This window comes from Furipterus horrens, unplaced genomic scaffold, assembly GCF_987537825.1.
Source record: "Furipterus horrens unplaced genomic scaffold, mFurHor1.1.pri manual_scaffold_5, whole genome shotgun sequence".
NCBI classification, from domain to species: domain Eukaryota; kingdom Metazoa; phylum Chordata; class Mammalia; order Chiroptera; family Furipteridae; genus Furipterus; species Furipterus horrens.
Window position 1 is genome coordinate 75,810,909 of NW_028327175.1, and position 20,896 is coordinate 75,831,804.

Genomic DNA, 20,896 nt, shown 5'->3' on the forward strand with positions numbered 1-20,896 from the left:
AGGGCCAGAAAAGAAACATCTAGAAAAACGCTCTCTCTCTTTTTTATCCTCACCAGAGAACATTTTTTCATTGCTTTTAGAGAGAGAAGAAGAAAGAGAGAGACAAGCATGAAATGAGAGAGAAACATTGATTGGTTGCCTCCAATACACACCCAGACCAGTGATCATATATGTCTGGACCTGGGGATCAAACCCACAACTTAGGCATGTGCCCCAGTGGAAAATCAAACCCACAACCCTTCTGCTATGAGATGACACTCCAACCAACTGGCCAGGACTAGAAAAACTCTTGAAAGCCCATCTGGGCAGGAAGTTAGAGCAGATCAGCCAGTATTTGATCTCTGTGAGTGTGGGTTGATCTTGGCTTGCTGCCAACTATGCTTTTCCCAAGGGCCATACTCACATGAGAACCAGAAAGCAAGCATCCTTGAAGGGTGGGGAGCATTACTTCAACACCTCCTGTGAGCTTTCCTTCCTCAGTACACTCACTGGACAGGTGCTGGAAGGATATATGATAAGGTTTCAGATGAGGCACAGGGGGGTGGGCAGCCCCTCCAGGCCTCTGAGCCCATAAATCTCAAGCTACATGGGCTCAACATTCGCCCCTCCCACAATCCCCCTCCCTTCCTTCAGCTGTTTGTGTTTCTGGGGGCCACTCAAAAGCTAACTTTACCAAGGTCTTGGGAAAACATCCTCAGCCCTTTTTGGGAGAGAAGGTGCTAACAAAAGTCATTCTCACCCCAGCAGGTCCCCTTCCCACCACCTCAGCTGTGTCTGAGGAAATCCAGAAGACTCTGACAGAAACACCTTCTGGTTATGGCCATGGGCCCTCAGAGGCCCTTCTGAGTAGACAGGAGGGCAGGTCACCTTCTCAGTTCCTCACACTCAGCCTCATGGGGAAAACCAGGCAGATGGGAACTGTCATGGGGGTTACAAAAAGGACCCTGGAGCCAAATCCAAGTTCAGCAGTAGCCAGGAGTGAGCCAAGGGAGGGGAGAGGAGCTCTGGCTTCAGGAGATCCCTATAATAGTGTAGCAATACTGGCAACGAACTTAGGGTCCCAATCTTCAAGGGCTGAAGAAGCCAGGGAGGCAGTGGAGGCTGAGAACACCTCTGCTGGGGGGGTCATTGTGGGACCCAGTGTGCTGGCCAACCCACAAACCATTAATATGGATATTAGGAGATCAGGGTCTCTAGGGCCCAGTAAAAAGCTCCTCACGACCTACGAAGTCAATTGCCCAAGCTGCAGAAGAGCCACGCCTTAAAACAAAGATTGCTGGTAAGTTGAACTCCAAGGGAAGGTAGAGTCAGAGAACAAGGTTCAAGGCCATGCCACTGGCTTGTCCTTCAGTGCTGTCACACTGACACCCTCCTTCGACTATGCCACCAATGTGCTCCTCCAAGACCCTCACATAGGCATGCTCCTTGCTGCAGGCATCTTGGCTTCTCACAGGTCACTGTCCAGTTCCTAGAGGGAAAATACCAGTGGGGACATGTCAGCTGCCCAGGCGCCATATGACCACATATCGAATGAGCGAAGCAGCCAAGGACAACAGGAGCCCAGGACACCAAAACTTAAGAACTCATTTCTAAGCCAAAGCAAAATGTTTGTTCCCACAGAGAAACAACCCAGGAGAGGACAAAGAATGATCGGCAGAAGTGAGGGCCACAGAAGCCTTATCATATGTGCTTCCCAAACCTGTCCAATGAGTGGACTGAGGAAGGAAAGCTCACAGGAGGTGTTGAAGTAATGCTCCCCACCCTTCAAGGATGCTTGCTTTCTGGTTCTCATGTGAGTATGGCCCTTGGGAAAAGCATAGTTGGCAGCAAGCCAAGATCAACCCACACTCACAGAGATCAAATACTGGCTGATCTGCTCTAACTTCCTATCCAGATGGGCTTTCAAGAGTTTTTCTAGTCCTAGCCAGTTGGTTGGAGTGTCATCTCATAGCAGAAGGGTTGTGGGTTTGATTTTCCATTGGGGCACATGCCTAAGTTGTGGGTTTGATCCCCAGGTCCAGACATATATGATCACTGGTCTGGGTGTGTATCGGAGGCAACCAATCAATGTTTCTCTCTCATTTCATGCTTGTCTCTCTCTTTCTTCTTCTCTCTCTAAAAGCAATGAAAAAATGTTCTCTGGTGAGGATAAAAAAAAAAAAAGAGAGAGAGAGCGTTTTTCTAGATGTTTCTTTTCTGGCCCTCTGTGTAAGCAAGTTCCTGATTCACTGTTTAAGGGTCTCAAGGATCTTTCTGACTTCTTCTTAGAGTTCATTCCCAGAACCTACACTGTGAAGCTGGTGGAACCTCTGGAAAGAACTTTTGGGATCCTCCTCATGCATTGCCACAGACCCCTGCCCAAGTCCTTCCCTAGTTGGTCTGTCCTCTGAGACCTTCTGTGGTACCTGAACTCCATCTTCTCTGAGTCCTGGCTACTTTGACTTGTAAACACAGAGACTGCAAGGGCCCCTGCTTGTCCTGTGCCTGACAGAATTGGCTCTGAGCCTGTATCAATCCTGAGACACCTGGGCCCTGCAGCAGAGGCCACCCTGCTGTTCATCTGTGATGAGCCTTTTTTGAAGATATTGTTTCTGGAGATCAGGTCTGATAATGTCCCTGTGAGGAATCAAAACTGACCTGTAGCCATTGGAAGCTCTGCTCTTCTGGGGAATGTTGGGAGTGGGTTGTCTAGAGACTTCCTGAGATCTTCTGGTCACAGAGGGTAAGGCCCTCTCCCTCTTCATTTCCAGACATTGAATGTCAGTTGGGATAAAGATTGTGCCTTATTCTGGAATGTAGGGCAAGATACCCCAGTGGTCCTCATCTGGGACAGAGAAGAACATGGTCAAATTGGGAGAGGGCATATAAGATGGGGGTGGAAATATATATGAACCAGAGATTGGGGCTGGGAATGGGGCAAGTTTTCAGTCAAAGGTTGGGGTTGAGCCCCAGGGAGGGGCAAGAATGGGGCCTGGGAAATCCCTAAAGGTGTTCCATGCTGAACTGGAGCTGGAAAGTGCTTAGATATGTCCTTGAATAAAACTGAAAGAGGCTGTAGGTAAGAAAAGCTCCTAGGAACCCAGGCAGTAGCCACCAGGGAGTTGCTGTGCAGGGAGGGGAGACCCCAGAAGAGCTGGCTGCCTTTCTGCTATAGATGGTCCTCTAGGAACCAGAGATGTGAGAACTGCAGAGGACCAGGCACCTGCTCTTGTTTGTCCTTCATGATCCAGAAGGGTTGGGGGGCAGTGTCCTCTCAGCACCCAGTAATTTCCACATATTGCCTATAGAGTTCAGGTGATAGTCAAGCTCTTTTGTTGTGAAAATGACGCATTCTTCTCTCTCTCCTTCCACGCCTTCAGTTCTGCTCCCTTGGTGATCAGTATCTTCAGCAGCTGCTGGACATCAGGGTTGACAAATGAAGGGCTACCAGTCTTTACCTGCCTCTGGTGGGTATTGGGGCAGGTCCTCTTGCTGGGACTCATGCTGTGGTGAGGTGGGGAAGAACAAGGCCTTGGTAGGATTGCCCACCATCAGGACAGGAACTTCATGGGACAGCTTGAGCACCCAAGGGCTGAGATGGCTGGGATGGGATATGCCAAAAAGGAGTTACCTGGAGGTAAACTCTTTACACTGGTACCCAGTGGGCTTCTCTTCAAGTCAGAGTGACCTTGATGTTCTGCTGACAGGGCAGAGGCCAGAGGTAGAGGACACAGGGTCAGAGGAGCTGGGGAGGCTGATGTGGACATGGCAGGAGCAGCATCTTTCACAGGCACCAGCAGGACGGGATGACTCCTGTGGGTGCTGCTTAGCACACCTCTCCAGGATGAAAACTGCCTTTGTCCGCGTATCTCCCTAGGTGGCTACAGGAGACAAAGGCACAGCTGCAGCCAGGAGCAGACAGGCAGGCTGGCGAGAGTGGACACCCACGGCCCAGACTTCTCCATGACCCCCGTGCTGACTGGTGCTCCTGCTGTCCCCTGCCCCCAGGGCTGTAGCCACACACCCTGTCCCCACAGCACCCCCTCCCAGGTCAGTCCAAGGAGTATGTAGTCTTGGGGTCACATTATAGTTTCCGGAGGGAGGAGAACCCAGGTGAAAAGGGGAAGATGCTTTACCTTTGCAGGAGAGAAATCAGTCCCCGAGCCTCTTCTACTTCTTGCAGGCACTCTCTGAAAGCTGGAAAGCAGGAGACAGCGACACATGATGAAGCAGGGCACGGGAGTCTTACAGGAGGCTGAGTGCAATGGTGCTTTAGGGGAGATACCTGGGAGAGTGGACTCTGGAGCCCAGCCATCAGGGTCACATGACCCCTGACCATGATGGCAAGACTTGTGACAGGCAACATTTTGTCATTTGCAAAGGGCTTCCACATGCGCTACCCCCGTGACCTTCACAATTGCCCTGTGGGGGAGAAAGGGAAGGGCACCTAACAGATGAATTTGAACAAAGGTAAACAATGCACCTGCAGTTGGACCCTGAGGTCCCACCTCCCAGTCACAACACCCCTGATGAGACATCCTGTGAGGGAAACACCCACTTCCAGGCCCTCGAGGCTTCACCTCAAGAACAATCTGAGAAGTATCAGAGTTTTGACCTCCTTCCCAGGAGCCTTCCAGGGCTGTTTCCTGAGGGACTGAGGGACAAGCTCTGTGCTGGCTTCCTCGGGGACCTGGCCTTGGGCCCTCAGGGGCAGGACGGATGGGGGCAAACTCTCAGGCCCAAGGTTGAGGGGTGGAAGCTCACCTTTCAAAGCTCCCCTTTTCCTCCTGCTCTTCCACCTCAGCTCCAGCGGACACTGACAGAGAAGACAAAATGAGGGGATGGGGCCCCACTCTCACTCTCCTCTCTCAGACAAGCTGCAATGGTCAGTGTTCGTGAACAATATGACTTTCTATATGTAACTAATGGGGCTCTCCAGTTTTTCCCCTTTTATTTTTGAAGTGGTTAAAAATCATTTCTAGTTTTTCTTCTTTAAAAAATCTAAGGAAAGATTTTCTATATTAGACCGACCATGGATTTCTTTTGTCGCGTTTGCTCTGCTCAAGAAGCACACCGATTCTCAGACCTGCAGGCCCTTGGGAGCTCCCTCTGGTAGGACTCTGCTTGCCTGAGGCCACAGCCCCACCCAGCCTCTGCTCCGAGGCTCTCAGGGTCTCTGCCCTGCCCCATGATTGGATCCAAAAGAGGAGAAGCTGCCCCAGACACCTGCCATGGGAAGGCTGCTGGTGAACCAGGGCTCTGGGCTAGTCTCCCCACAGAGATCCAGGTCTTAGAGTCCAGTCCTTGGCCACTGGTCACTGCATTTGGGGCTGCGCCCTAGAGCCCTCCACCACACCTGGACTCTGGGTTGGAGATCTTTGGATAGAAATCCTTGTGGCTGCTCTAGCCCCTGCCCAGCTTGGCTTATTCCTGGAAGGGTGATGTTCTATTCTTTCCCATCTCAGGGATCTCTGTAGGTGATTCAGAAATGTGGAAATGAGAATAGAAAAAACACAACTCTTGAGTCTGGGCTAAAGATTCCTTACCTTCCTAATGTTTCTGTGTCTCCAAGGTGGTGGTAAGGACGGATTACTCTCCAAGCAGGGGAGTACTAGGAAGAAGAGCAACAGTCCACATGAGGTGGTGAAGATGATGTCAATCACCAAGGAAGGGCAGGAGCTCTGCCTGGTAGCTGGAATGCTTCCCAGAGAAAAGAGAGTTCTCCATCATCTAAATTGCATTGCTGCCTTCAGGCAACTGAGCACTGGGTATGGCTTCTGGACCAAGGGCCAGGCTCCCATCACAGAAGTCTGGTCTGGTCACAACCCCCACCCCCCCTTCACCGCCTCCCTGCCTAGCAGGCTCCATCCCTCCTCCTGGACCTTCTAGACCTTCATCAATTTTCTATTTATTCCACTTGGAAGCTGGGTATTACCTGATTCCTGGGAGATCTTGGCTTGAATCCACCAATTTCCAGTTGAAGTTCTCTCAGGAATTTTGGCTATTTCACAGAGATTGATACTCTCAGAATCTCCTCTGTCCTCAGCTTCATTTTTTTTAACCTCACATATTTACTTTCATTTATTTTTTTGGTGAGAACATTTAAGTTCTATTCTCAGCAAATTTCAGATATAATACAGTTATCAGCTATAAGTCACCATGTTATACTTTAGATCCTCAGGTCTACATCTTGTAATTGAAAGTTTATACCCTGTTACTAGCCTCTCTCCACTATTTCTACTAACCTCAGACCCTGTCAGACCTTGGCAGTCACTTTTTTTTTAGATTCCCCATGTAAGTGACAATATGCAATATCTGTCTTTTTCTGTCTGCTTGATTTCACTTAGCATAATGCCCTTTAGCTTTAGCCACATTGTTGCAAATCTCAACATATTTTTCTCACATATCAAGGTTTTTACTTTCATCAATGTAGAGGTAGAACTTTATTTTATACTTATTAAATTTTGACTATTTATTTATTTTAAAAAATTTTTATCCTCACCCGAGGACATGCTTATTGATTTGAGAGAGGAGATGGGAGGGAGAGAGAGAGAGAGAAAAAAAGAGTGAGAAAGGGAGGGAGAAAACCATTGATGTCAGAGAGAAGCATTGATTGGTTGCCTTCAACATGCATCCCGACCAGGACCAAAACTACAACCTTGGTATGTGTCGGGACTGGGAATGGAACATATGACCCATCGATGGAACAATGCTCCAACTAACTGAGCCACACTGGCCAGGGAAAATTTAGACTATTTAATTTATTGTTTTCATCAACCTTTGCCACATTCATTTAGAATATCTGAGTGAGTTAATGATTTATTATTTAATTAATTATTATTTAATTCCAAAAATAAAATAAGTATAATAAAAATGTAAAAATTAAACCTCAAAACCCCCCAATAATATTATTTTACATACCCAGGAAACTTAACATTGATATAGTAATGTTCTCTAATATACAGTTTATATTTAGAAACCATTTCAACATATCATTTATATCATTTTTTTTTCTTGACACAGGATCAAATCTAGACTTACTCATTGTACTCTCTTTTAATCTGGAATAGTTCCTCATCCTTTGGTTGTCTTCTTGGCAATGACATTTTGAAAGAATACTTGTTCAGTTTTATAAAAGGCCCCCCAGTCTGTGTTTGTCTTACTCTTTCTTCATGAAGTTACTTCCAGGCTATATGTTTTTAGCAGGAATACTAACTACATAAGTAATAATTGTGTCCATCACAAGGCATCACACCAGGTGGCATGCAACATCAGTTTGTCCCATTACAGGTGATGTTAGTTTAGACTGTGTGGCTATGGGGCACCCACTGTAAAGTTACCACTTTCTTTTTTGTAATTAGTATTTGGAAACTAAGTATCCTGTTTCCCATCTCACTTTCACCCAATACTTTTATCAGCTTTTGATAATCTTTTCTGGATTAGTTATTACTATTATGATTGTCAAATGCCATACATGTTTTTCTCTACTTCCCTGCTTCCAAATGGACAAATCCAAAAATTTGCTAGAAATGAGAGTTGGGGTTGGGGAAAAAGAATAAGCATTTCCTCCTGTCCCCCTACTTGGTCACTGAAGCAGAAACAGATTCCTTAATCTATTCAATTTGCTCACAAACTATATTCTAAATTATTCCTGGATGTCCTTCCCACCTTCTTCCTTATGCCAACCCCCTAGAGAGTCCAAGTGCTTTTAACCCCTTTGCTCCCCATCCCTCATATTTCTTCTTTTTCCTTTGTCCAGCTTTAAAACATGGGAGATCAGTCATTTTTTGCTCTACCCACTTTTTTCCCCCTCCGAATGGAGTGTGTAAGGGGGAAAGAGGGCACCTGTGAACATATGAAGTCATAAGAAAAGAGGGAGTGGAGGGAGAAGAAGCCCCTCAGAGATCAGTCCTCAGACGGGCTACCTAAAAAAAACAATCAGATGTCTTGTATTATAAAGGCTAATATCCTGATAGCATGGGATCTCCTTTTATCACCTTATTATGCTGAGTGTCTTTTTACTTCCCAGCCTTGAGATACTTCTTTTGCTTTATTTAATGCCTGCATGTATAGTGCTTTATTTGGCTACCTCATTTGCATCTTGCAATAATCATATGTCATAGGTACTATTGTTATAGCCTCCACTTCACATATGAGGAAACTGAGGCTTAGAGAGGTAGACCTAAGACCACACAGCTGTTTTACCAAGGCAGTCTATTTCCAGAGGACACTCCTTTGCCAACATGTTTCTGAGAAGTGAGATAAGTAGGTGGCATAAAACTCATGAACTTAAGTACGGAATTACCTTCTGGCTTTCCACCTAGAGTTTAATGACCAAGTTTTGAATTAAATTATGCTTTCCAATGTAATAATCTTTGTGATATGCTTTCCCTTGACAAGTGGCAACTCTTCTCCAATCATAGCTGATTATCATGGGAACTAACAATGGTCACACTGACAGATGGCAGCTGGGTAACCAGAAAGGAATCAACAGAGAGTCCCTGTTGGCCCGCTACAGAGCAACTATACTGAATATCCTGACATACCCAGCCCCCAAGGCAGCAGTTTGGAGCAACAAAAGATACTCACACCAGATAAAACTGAAAAAAGAAGAAAATCATGCATTGTGTTCCATTGATCTTCTTTTCCTTTTTAAAGTATATATACCTATTTAATTCTCACAAAGGATATGTTTATTGATTTTAGAGAGTTGAAAGGAGAAAGACAGGTGAGAGAGAGAGAGAGACAGACAGACAGACAGACAGACATCTATGTGAGAGAGAAACATCAATTGGTTGCCTCCCATACATGCCCCAACAGGGGATCAAACCCACAACCTAGGTATGTGCCCTGACCAGGGATCGAACCTGCAACCTTTTGGTGCATGGAATGACACTCCAACCAACTGAGCCACCTGCCCAGGACAATCTCATTTTTCAAAATTTTTACTTTTGGGCATCTGCTCTTACTGTAGTAAGAATAGTGTAGGGTAGTTTGAATGAAGTAATTTTATCTCAGCTGCAAAATAAGGAATCAAGATTCAATGATCTCTAAAAAACCACCTCTAGGTTCATGAATCTAAATGTGAGTTATTGTAATCATTTAGTTCTAGAATATCAATAGCATCTTTGTTTATGAGACACACAAACATGACCTGCATTGAAGTTAATCCTGATGTTCAAACCACAGTAAAATTCTTTAAGACAATGATCTTCTAATTGGTTCCTGGAGCCGACACTTTTGGTGCATAAATTCTCCCAAGATGAGGGAGAACTAACTCTGAGATCATTACCATATTCAGAAGACTAAGGCATCAACCTTATAAAAATGTTAACAGGCAGCATTAATTGGAAGCAAAGGTCAGGCTAGGATTCCCTGCAGTAGATCCTGGGAGCCCCAGAGGACTCTGGCATAGATAATGCACATCTTTCTAGAACTGGGCAGGGAGTGTCTTAAGCCCCTTAGGCTTTCTGATCCTCTTTCTACCCTTTTGCTCTGTGCCTGTTTTTGTCCTTAGTTTTCACCTCTACACTCTATCCCCCTTTTCTCCTTAGCAGTGTGCTCCTCATTTCTGCTATACATTTCTGGCATGGGCCTTAAGGATCAGTGATGCAAAGGAAGAGAACAAAACCGGGAAAGATGTTGACATCAAAGGAAGTAATAATGAGACATCAACCTGAAAATTATTTGTGAATAGACTGTAACTTCTATAAGGCATATTATATATGAGGATTCACCTTACTCGTGTCTTTTTCTAGCTATTGTTTCTCCTTTGGAGAGGTTAATTCACAATAAAAAAACATACAAACAATAAACATCCTTGTTTAATCTGAGCTCCACCCTTGCTTTTATTTCTTTCACTTTCACTTGAAAATTATGCTATCCTACTATATTTTATTTATTTTTGTTATTCCTGTATTTACTTATTTTTTACTGCCTCACATTCTTTTCAGAACAAGAAGGATCCAAACAACAAGCATGAATGATTTGTCCAACGGTGAAAAGCAATCAATTTGTTTCTATTATCCATAATGATAATCTACACTTACACACAATGTACCATTTGTCAGGCACTGTTCTATCATATAACATATAACATACATTGACTCAATTCTCTAACACTCCCTCCGTACCTTTTGTAGGAGTGAAAACTGAAGCCTAGGGCAATTAAATAGCCCCTGAAAATATACACATTTAAGGAGTCAATTGGGACTTGCAATTATGAACTCTAACTTCAGACTCCAGGCCTTTCGGGTGTGATATTGCCGCCTTCTGGTGCACTGTTATGGGTGTGATGAGTGAAAGCATATGAAAAAACCCATCAGTGCTCAGTGAACTATGACCAGCTTATTCTGGAGATGAGCTAGTGACTGCACACCGCTACACCGCTACTCTTAAGGAACTAGAACACAGATAGATTTAAATACAACCCAATCGATGTCCTAAGCCCCAGGAGATCCTACTAAGAGATTTCAGCTTTAACATAGATTATTGGTTTTGATTCTGCAAAAGACTTTTGAAAAAGACTGGTAATTTTAAACTCTGATAAGAAGTATACTCACCTGAAACTCACCTTCTTTGGGCATTTTGGCTGTCTTGTCTTTATCTTCTATGGCTGTCTCTTGTCGCAGCTTCAGCTTTTGGTACCTGGTAGGCAGTAGTTGATTTGCCTCTAAAGCAGTACCACCTGAGACTTTTCAGCCTGTAACCTCATTTGGCTCTTTTGCTAGAGAGCAAAGCCCACTTGGCTCAGAGGCCGTGGTTGGGGGCAGTTTATAGATCCTACATTCCTTTGAGGAATGGGCATTGGAGGATTTCTTTGAGATATCCATTTACTTCAAAGCTGACCTGTGCTGCTTCTGTACTAGCCCAGACTTACAGCATACTCAGTCTTGGTTAGGGCAATATGAAGCGACACTTTGACTTTTTTATTTGTGGATACTATCCTGGCTTAACTTAAAGTCCTAGCTGATTTCAGATCCTTTGATGTGCTGATGAAGATTCCAGGTAGAAGGAAAGAGCTGCAAATTTTTGTTTGAAATTTAACCATTGGCTTGAGCCTCTCTTCAGCTCCTACTGATAGAGCCAGCGATGTTTTTGAATTGTTTTTCACTGGAGCCCACAATGCTTTTAGTAGGAATGATGGGGCAGAGAAAGAAGCAAATATAAATGTTGCATTGGTCACATGCCATTTGTACAAAAGGATTGACTTGCTAGCACTTAAATCTTAACTAAGAAATAGCTTTACAAGACAGGGGCTTCTATGCTTGGTGGGAGCCTGCTCTTCCATTTGGAAATCACTAAAAGCCAATTTCACAATTTTCTGTCTTTAATGATATCCCAACAGTGTGATTTCCTTTCAAGTATGATTATTTTGAATGGCTTCACTGGTTGAATCGTCTCTGCCCATGTATTTTAGGAATGACTTCTCAGAACACAAAAAATGGCCTAGTGACTTCATTTAGCTGACAACCTTTTATTTGTTTTTCAGGTTGTGACATAGTCCTTATGCACACGGTTGTGTGTGTGTGATGGACTGTAGGAGGAGGCCCTTGACAGTATCTTGTATGCCTCCCGCCTTAGTTAGGATCAACTATTCCCATTTTCCCTGTTGTTCCAGCATAATTATGAATAATGCTGCTTTCCCTATAAAAGTTGTCCCAATTTGGGTGGCAAATTATATGGTTATACTATTTCTAGGGGACCCAGAACAGATGTCACCCAGTGGACATCCACTGTGGTATAGTAAAAAATTGAGTTTAGAACCAGAAAGCTTCTTCAAAGTCTCTGCTTGTCCATGGGTGATAGGACAAATAATTTAAAATCTCCCAGAGCCACAGTTTTCTCATCCAGGGAATAAAAACAACAGCTTGTAGAGTTTTTGTGAGAATTAACTGGGTCAATATTTTGTGAAAATGCCCGGAAGTGTTCATAGAACCCAACAGAGAGTTATGGCATTTGTTTAAAGACAAAGTCTTTCACCTGAGGTGAGAGTAGGGCTGGATTGTAAGTAGCTGCAGTTGAAGTGAATTTTTGTGATGAAAATGGGGCAGAGAATTAAATAAAAGAAGTGAGTTAGAGGGTAAAGGATGAAATTCTTCAAAAGTAGTTGTAGCATCAGATACAGAAGTGCTGACTTTAATCTTCGCATGGAAGTCATTTTCACTCCGGGCTGTGCAGTGATTGCGTTTGGACCCTCCAGGGCATATTTGAGGGTTCTCAGTGTATTCTATGTCCTGAGTCTTTTGACACTTTTCTGTGTTCCAGCACTTCTCTAATGTTCTTTTGAAGCAGGCTCGTTTCCTCTGGAAACATGGCATTTCTGTGGGAGAGCTTGTGTGTGCCCAGGGACTTGAGACTCTAGTAACAGAAGGAAAGTAATCCAGGGTTGGGAGAGAAAGCCAAGCCAAGCCAGATTGCCATGCTGGCTGAACCAAGAGAAACATTAATCCAGGTACAACCATTCTCAGGCAGTTGGGTTCAGCGGGTTAAACACGAATTACAATAAAGTGATAGGTGTTATGTAGCTGTAAGATGGAAAGGTCCAGAAACAACCAGATCCTCCTTTTTTAATTTTATCTATGACCCATTTACTACTTCACTTGGAATAAAGATAGTTACATGAGAAGTTGAAGCCTTTAACATGTTTTTACGTAATAGTCCTCATCATCGATGTAGTGCATATTTATTATGGGAAATATTATTCACGTTGCTACCATTCAGATGCAACCACAGTTTTGGTTTGTTTTATTTGATCATATTGTTAGTTTTACATTTCCTTCCCCCGGCCCCATGTTACGTTATTTTTACAATGTTGAAATTGCATTGCATGAATTTTCAAACTTATCTAATTATTTTCCAAATGTTAGATTTCATTTGTTTCAAATGCATAAAATACCAGTCTTTCTGTATAAATCCTTGTCTGCATTTGGGATTCCAGTTAACCTTTGGACAGTGTGGGGACTCGGGGCTTTGAACCCCATGCAGTAGGAAATCCATGTGTAACTTTTGACTGTACAGAGAGTCACTTGCATCGGCTGTTTCAACCAGCCTCAGGTCCCAGATGAAAGCAGTATTTCCGGTTTGTCGCTGGGAACCTGCGGTTGGGAATGCAAAAACACCACTTTGGATTCTTGATTGGTTGAATCTGCAGATGCGAAAGCAGCGGATACAAATGTTCGACGGTATTTACTGAAGAGAATGCGTCTGAGTGGGTCCACGGAGTTCCAGCCCGTGTTGTTTAAGAGTCAACTGTATTTCTTTAGCCTGAAACTTAAGGAAGAGGAATCAGAATCACAGGTGTGAGCCTTTTAAAGTTCTTTATGCATATTCAAAAGCTAAGAAGCTATTTTAAAAGACTGCTGTAAGTTCACAACCAATTTAATGTTACTTCTTTTCATAATCACTTTAATGATATGTAGTAAGCACTAATAATTATTACAATTAATCCTTCCATTGCTCCATAACATTCTGGTGAAGCCAGCATGCAGGTTAATCTGAAGTTTCAATATAAAATTCTGGTTTCTCCTATACTCAGTACTGATGGTGTAGGTTGACTTCTGCTTTTGTGGTTTCTCATGGTCCAATGCTTTTCTGGGAGTCTTGATGGTTCCTTTCCTCACTCATTATTGTACTCAAATCACTTCAAAAGCCAGGCAGGCAGCAGGAAGGGGAGGAAGGGCAGGGATGTCTTCCTTTAGAAACAGCTTAAGTAGTCTCAGGTGGGCACACTTTGGGTACTTGCAACGTATGTCAGCACAAATTGTGGAAAAGATGTTTTCATTTTAAATAGAAGGATTTTTGTATTCTGTCAGCTTCTTTGAATGAGTATTGCAAAAACTGGGCAGAAATCTTGGAATGGATTTCCATACGTGGGGGCTCAGGATCTGCGGTCACTTTGTGTCTCTTTGAGGTGGAAGTTCAGGTCCAAAATGACAGCCCCCACCTTTCTGTGGCTTTCTCAGAACTTGTCATTGGCAGAGAGAAAGCTCCTCCCTGCAGAGGAGAATAGCCCTCTGAATTGTCTTTCTCCTTCTCTTGTGGGGAAAGGAAAAAAAAAAAAAGGACCTGGGAAAAGAGAAGGTTCCTCAGAACCAAAGTCAGCAAGGTCAGGCCTCCACCTCTGAGCATGATGCCACACCTGAAACTAAGGAGCCCTCAGACCCCAGGCCCTGTGCCATGACTGCGTAGTGCGCAGCTGATGGTGTGACTACCAACTAATTTTCTTTGGAAAAATAAAACATTCAAGTTCCCACTCTGTTAAATAATGAGACAACAGTGCTAATTTTGAGCTCAGATAATTTTAGGTAAAGATGGATATATTTATGATTTTAATGTTTTCTGGAATTTCAATAACATTTTTACCAACCTTGTAAACTTCTTCCTTTGTCTTAAACATCCTCGTTTCTTCAATAGTTATTCTGATAGAGTGGTTTCTAGAACATTCCCTCTTTTCAGCCCTCCTCCGCATCTCCACCAAACTTATTGATCTCGTCTGGAATGTATATAGTTAGCTAAAATTTTTCTTGAAATATTGTGTCTGCGTTAACATAATACTTATGTGTCATCTAGTGTGGCTGGCCCACGTTCTAGTAGGACAATATATTCATGCTATCAGCACAATACTACTAAGACAAAGTTAAATTGTCTTCCACCACCCTGCACATCATACTGTTTGCCTATAATAAATTTGCTCTCTGCTGCGACCTTGAGAGTTACTGCCAAGACAGTCTCAGTCTCAAGTCTCTGTATTCTCCACTTGTAAAATTGCCTGTTTTCTCTAGTTATTTGGATAAAGGACTTTATATCTATTTCACTAAAATGCATCTAATTTAAGCCTAAGATTTTAGCATCATACTCTGTACCTAGGAGGTGCTTAATAAATGTTTGCTAACAAAGTGCTTCATATATGTTTTTTAAAATAATTAGGTGACCATGGAGTCTTTATGCTATTGTTAGAAAGTTTTAATTCTTCTCATCCTTTTCTTTTCCTTTTTACTGTATTTTAAATTCTTCCTGAAGTCAGTGTAGAAATCTAATTCTTTCATCACCTTACTTGCATTAATGGAACTCCAGAATATAACTCTAATAATCCTAGTGCCACATTTAAAAAAAAGGGAAAAAATAAAGAAAGAAAAAAGAAGGGAGTTAAACATGCATTGCCCTCCTTAATAATACATGTTTTCTGTTCTCTGGATAGTTTATTATTTGGAAACTGTTGGCTCTCATGTCTTTCCTATAGAAAACAGAAACAGTATAGGATAAATCAGGATGATTAGTATGCAAGAGGCTGATTCTGGGATATTCACTATAGCTTGTCCTTTCAATGTGTCTTCTTTTGACATCTTCACCCTGGGTATCCTGGCAACAGAGTACTTCACGAAAACAAAAGTCCCATAGACACTGTTTGCTGAATTCCATCAGAATAATAAAAAGACTATTTTATTCAAGCATTTGCTGAAGACAGTAATTTAGAAAAATAGCAAGAAGGCTGCTAAATGTACTTGATTCAAAAGTGACTGACACCGAAGGAAACCCAGACCAAAGATGGTATCTTGGGTCACATAATTTCTCAGCCATTTACAGGAAGATAAGAGAGTGAAAAAGAGATGATTTATGGGCTAAAATGGGAAGGGGACCAACATGAATGTATTGGAGTAAGAAATCCCTAAAAGGGCTTGTTTATATTACATGGGGCACATGTCTTCATACAAGCTGGAGACGTGCCTTCACTGCCTGTGTGAACAACCTTGGAAGAGAGCTCTTCCAGCAGCACGAGGAGCCCCCTTCTCCCCAGTGCTCCATTTGCTATCTAGGAGAATAGCAAGCTGGGTACTTAGGGCAGCATGCTGATTCTTTCTAGGCCTTTGGGAATCCAGTAAGCTTCGTAAGATGTTAGGAACTTCTGATCAACTTAGTGCAGTGATAATGCTACCAATGGTCCCCTCAGGGCCTTAATAAGGGAACCATCTCCCTCAGACTCTAGCTATCTCCTTGCTTAGGCACTTGGGCAGAGGGGGACGCAGTGGATAAGGCAATGGTTAACATGATCTGTCTCCTATTTTTTTTCAGACTTGTCCTATGGTTCCACATCTTCTTTGTGACCAAGGGATTGACTGTGTTGGTGCAGGGACTATTTGTTCTTCCTGAGGAAAAAGTTAGGATATGTTATCCCAATGCAAGGATTTATTGAACAGAACTCAAAGACTCAGAGGGGAGGACTTTAGGGACTAGAAGTTTAAGCTCCTCCAAGAGTTGAACTTCAGGTAGGCTCTGTAGTAGAGTAGATGCATTTTTGGCAGTGCTGAGCCCCAGAGCCCCTCCTGATGACTCCCCCATCCACACCTCCTTCCCCAGTTCTCAAAGATTGCTGCCCAAAGCTCTCTTTGTACTGTAACCTGAATCCCACCTTAACCCCTTTTCAAGGCCATAGCTGATTGGAGTAGCATTTGGTCACTGACCCCATCTAACTAGCCATAGTCTCACACCTGGGATTTTGGAAATCTAATTTAGCAATACTTGTCAGTTTAGATGGTTTTTTTGAACCGAGGACATTGACACATGGAGGGCCTACTTCTGTGGGCTGCAAAAGCTGAGGCAGAAGTGACATAGCCACACATAGAAAAACTAGATGAGAAAACATGAGGAGAGAGTGAAGAGAGAAGAGAGAATAGAGAAGCTGCCCTGATTATTAGTGGCTTTCTAGTTTTTAGCTCCAGGTTTTTGGGGGATACAGCTCTGCTTGTTTCCCTTGAGTTCTATCCAAAACTTACAGTAGAGACCCTTTTTTGTCTAAGCTAATTAGAGTAGGTTTTGCTTAATTATAATTTAAAAAAACAAAACAAAAAACCGACCTTGACCAAGACAAACTGATCAAAGAAAGCTTCAAGGCTGGAATCCAGGCCTCCTGTCCCCATGCCAATGTTTTTTTTTTTTTTATGTTACCAGACCTTCTGCCTCTTAGCTGGAGCCCAGACTTGGGAAGAATCTTTCTTGTGGCAGCTCTGCTGTGTCCTGGTGGGGCCAGAGAAGCACAAGCCAGAAGTTAGTCCCCGAGTGATCCAATCCTCCAGCCCTTTGTCCCAAATTGTTCTCAAACTGGATAATCTACTGATGTTCAATGCTAGTCCTTACTTAGGCTATATCAGAAATTGTTTCCGTGTCTCCCTCCACATGCCCATCTGAACAGCATGTCTGAAAGACCCTTGGACCCTTGCATTCCTGATTCCTACATGACCTCTCAGCACCTCGGGGTCAGTTTCTGCGAGTCCCTACTTGAGACACCTCACGTGATGAAGGTGATGCCTCTGCCCCTTTGGAAGGGTCACTCAAAAGCCATTGGAGGAAAATAACCTCAGACAGGCCCTCACTTCTGTTCTAAGATGTCAGCTCTTGTTGTTTTGTGATTGTTTGCCATTAGGTAGGGGCTAGCTGATGTTCTGAGTGAGGCTATTTGTTGGAGGCTGAGGGGAAAAGGGGGCAAAACTGGGATTCCAATCAAGTTACCAGTGTTTCTGTAGCTCTTGCTGTGGGAGGTCCCCTCTCTTCAGGACAAGACAGACTGCATGCTTTTTGGCATGAATAAAAGCCATGTAGTGATCCAGGTTTGATCTCTGCACAGAACTTCCTGCATAATTGATGACTTTAGAATGAGCAGTAATAGATTTCTGGCCAGAAAAGGAACCTAACATGTTCTTGTGAAGCAAAGATAGAATTGGTAGGATAAATACAGGGGCGGAAAAAAGTTGGTTTTCAGTTGTTCATATAGAAACTAATACAATAATTAATAAATAATAATAGAAGAAGAAACCATTTTGCATACTCACAACTTTAAATCTAATTTTGTCCACCCCTGTAGTACTTGAGAAACTCCTGACCATTCCTATACTAGTCAGAAAGAACCTCTTAAATGATGCTGATTATACTTCAAGTAATTTCTTTGGGGTGTAATTTAGCCTGTGTAAATCCAGGGGCTGGCTGCAGTCTCATGAAGCCTGATTAAGGGGGACAGCTCTAGTCCTCATGTGACCACTGTCCCAGCAACACTTCTCTTCTTCCTGAAAAAATGAGGCAAGCCCTGTTTGCAGGAACCAATGTGTTGCTAGGGAGAGCCAGGACACATCAACATCAAAATGGGCTGGAGTCTTTGAAATGACTGTTTTTCTTCTTATCAGTGCATTACCTTCCTGGCCTCCCCTGCAAAACACACGCAAGCAGACACATGCAAACAGACACTCATGTTCCCACATATGGGCAAGTTACATACTCACACAACAATAATAGTCCCTCTGATAAAATAAATTCTCCAAGTAATGTACTGTAAAGATGAGAGGGGCTTTAAAGGCTGTGTTAATTATCTATTGTGTTAATTATTGTATTACAAACACAACACTTAGCGCTAAAATGAACAAACATTTGTTATCTCACAGTCCAAGGGTCTGGGAACTGCCACGGGTGTCTCTGGCTCAGGATGTCTCACGGGTTTTCAATCAGTGTCATCTGAGACTGTCATCATCTGAGAACTCCACTTGGGGAAGGATCTGCTCCTAATCTTACATTTGAGGCTGTTGGCAGGTCCCAGGTGCTCATGGGCTGCTGGCCAATGTCAGTTTCTCCCACAAGGGTTCCATAGAGACACTCACAATATGGCAGCTGGCTTCCCTCTGAGTAAGTGAGCAAGTAAACAAGTGGTCAAGAGAGGGAGAGGGGGTACCTAACATGGAAGCCAGCTAATCTCAAAAGTGACTTTCCATCACCTCTGATGCATCTTACTCTCTAGAAGTGAGTCACTAAATGAAGCCCATGGTCAAGGGAAAAGGCACAAGGGCATGAATACTAAGTAGGAGGAAGGAGTCACTGGGGATTCTTCTAAAGCTGAGGACCACAGAGGCCATCCAGTTCGACCCTGTAGGCAGCTACGCCTCTGCTCTGCTTGCATCCCTCCTGTGCAGGAAGCTTAGTGACTTCTGAAGCAGTTCTTTCCATTCCATTCCATTTTTAGAATGGCCAGGTTTTGTGTGTGACTGCTCAGCTTCCCTTTCCTTTCTAGTACAGCACTCCACTTTTGCATTGAAGGCTCAGACCTCCCCTATCCTTACCCTGATTTTGAGGTGGGTGTTGATGCAGTCATGGACAATATCCTGGAATTTTGTATCTCCTTGGCCACAGAGATTGGTTAAGGAATAGTACATGCCTCAAGCTGATCCAGTTTACTACACTGAGATCTCTTTTTACCATTTCTGTGAACCTCCTCCCCTCTCCACCCCTGTACCTTCATTGTGGTTTCAAGCACCAGCTATGGTAATTCTTTTGGGGACAACTGCTACCCCAGCCACTTTGCCCCAACCACAGATAACTGGAAGTACCCAGAAGTTTATATTACCCTCCTTTTTCTTAAAAAAAAAATTAACCATCCTTTTTCTAAAAAGAATTTTATTAATCTATAATTCACATACCATACATTCACCCATTTAAATGTATAATACAGTGGTCTTTAGTATATTCAGAGATGTGTGCAACCATCATTACAGTCAGTTTCAGAACATTTTTATTACCTCAAAAAGAAACCCTATATTCTTTAGCTATCACCCCTCTGTCCCCCCAGCCTTCACCCCATCCCTAAGCAATTGGTAATCAACTTTCTGTCCCTTTAAATTTGCCTATTCTAGACATTTCCTACAAATTGGATCATATGTGGTATCTTGTGCCTAGATTATTTCACTTAGCATAAAGTTTTCAAGGTTTGTTCATGTGTGGCATGTACCACTGCTTTATTCCTTTTGGTGGCTAAACAATATTCCATTGCACGACTATGCTACATTTTGTTTATTCATCAGCTGATGGGCATTTGTATTGTTTCTACCTTTTGACTACTATGAATAATGCTGTTATAAACATCCATGTATGTGTTTTTTGAGTGGACATATGTTTTCATTCTTCTTGGGTATATACCAAGAGATAAGATTGGTTGAGTTATAAGGAAACTCTATTTTCATGGTTTGAGGAACTGCCAGACCATTTTCCAAATGGCTGCATTATTTACATTGCCACCAGTATTATACGATGGTTCTGATTTCTCCACATCCTCACCAACGCTTATTATTATCTTACTTTTTGATTCTCACCATCCTGGTGGGTGTGACATGGTATCTTACTGTGGTTTTAATTTAATTTTCTTGATGACTAATGATAGAAAACAATTTTTTTATGTACTTATTATCCATTTGCATATCTTCCTTGGAGAAATGTCTATCTTGGTGTTCTGTTTATTTTTAAATTGGGTTTACCCACCTTGTTGACCAATACCTTTTTGGTGTGAGAACATGAAAGTCTAGCTGTATTCCCTTAAGTTGGGACAATCCTGAGTCACGACTTTCCAGAGTTCCTCTGAAGAATCAGGTAGAAGTCAGCATAGTGAGACTTTTGCCTTCTTTCTTTCCTTATCATATTCCTATGTGAGTATACGGTAGCTTGTCTTGAAAACTGGTTGCCTTTAATTTCTTCCCTGACTATTTGAACATATTCCTCTACTGCCCCATTGACAGACAGAATGTTTGCCTCCATACACTTGAATCTGGGCTGATTTGTGAATGCTTTGTCCAACACAACACAGTAGAAATGATGTTGTCCATATTTTGGACCTACATCTCAGAGCTTAGCAGTTTCAACATTCTCTTTTTTAAGTAACTATGTAAGAAGTCCAGAGAATCTAATCCAGCCTGTTGGTTTTCAAAGTTTCTTAGATCAATTCAAAATTATTTTAGTATAAACATTTTTTTCTTATTGAAAATTACAGTTTCTCATTGTAGATAATCTGGAAAATATAATAAAAACCATGGGGGTTAATAGGTGGAGCACAGAGGACTTTTAGGGCAGTGAAACTACCCTGTTTCCCATAGTTATGGTAACATGTTATTGT

At 42.9% G+C, this 20,896-nt stretch overlaps 2 pseudogenes; one reads left to right on the forward strand and one right to left on the reverse strand.

Moving 5' to 3' along the window:
• Positions 1-1,454: 1,454 nt before the first annotated feature.
• LOC150008799 (uncharacterized) lies at positions 1,455-3,482 on the reverse strand (annotated as a pseudogene).
• A 1,529-nt stretch (positions 3,483-5,011) lies between these two features.
• The window catches only part of LOC150008800 (EKC/KEOPS complex subunit GON7 pseudogene), a 152,053-nt pseudogene continuing 136,168 nt past the window's right edge, over positions 5,012-20,896 (forward strand).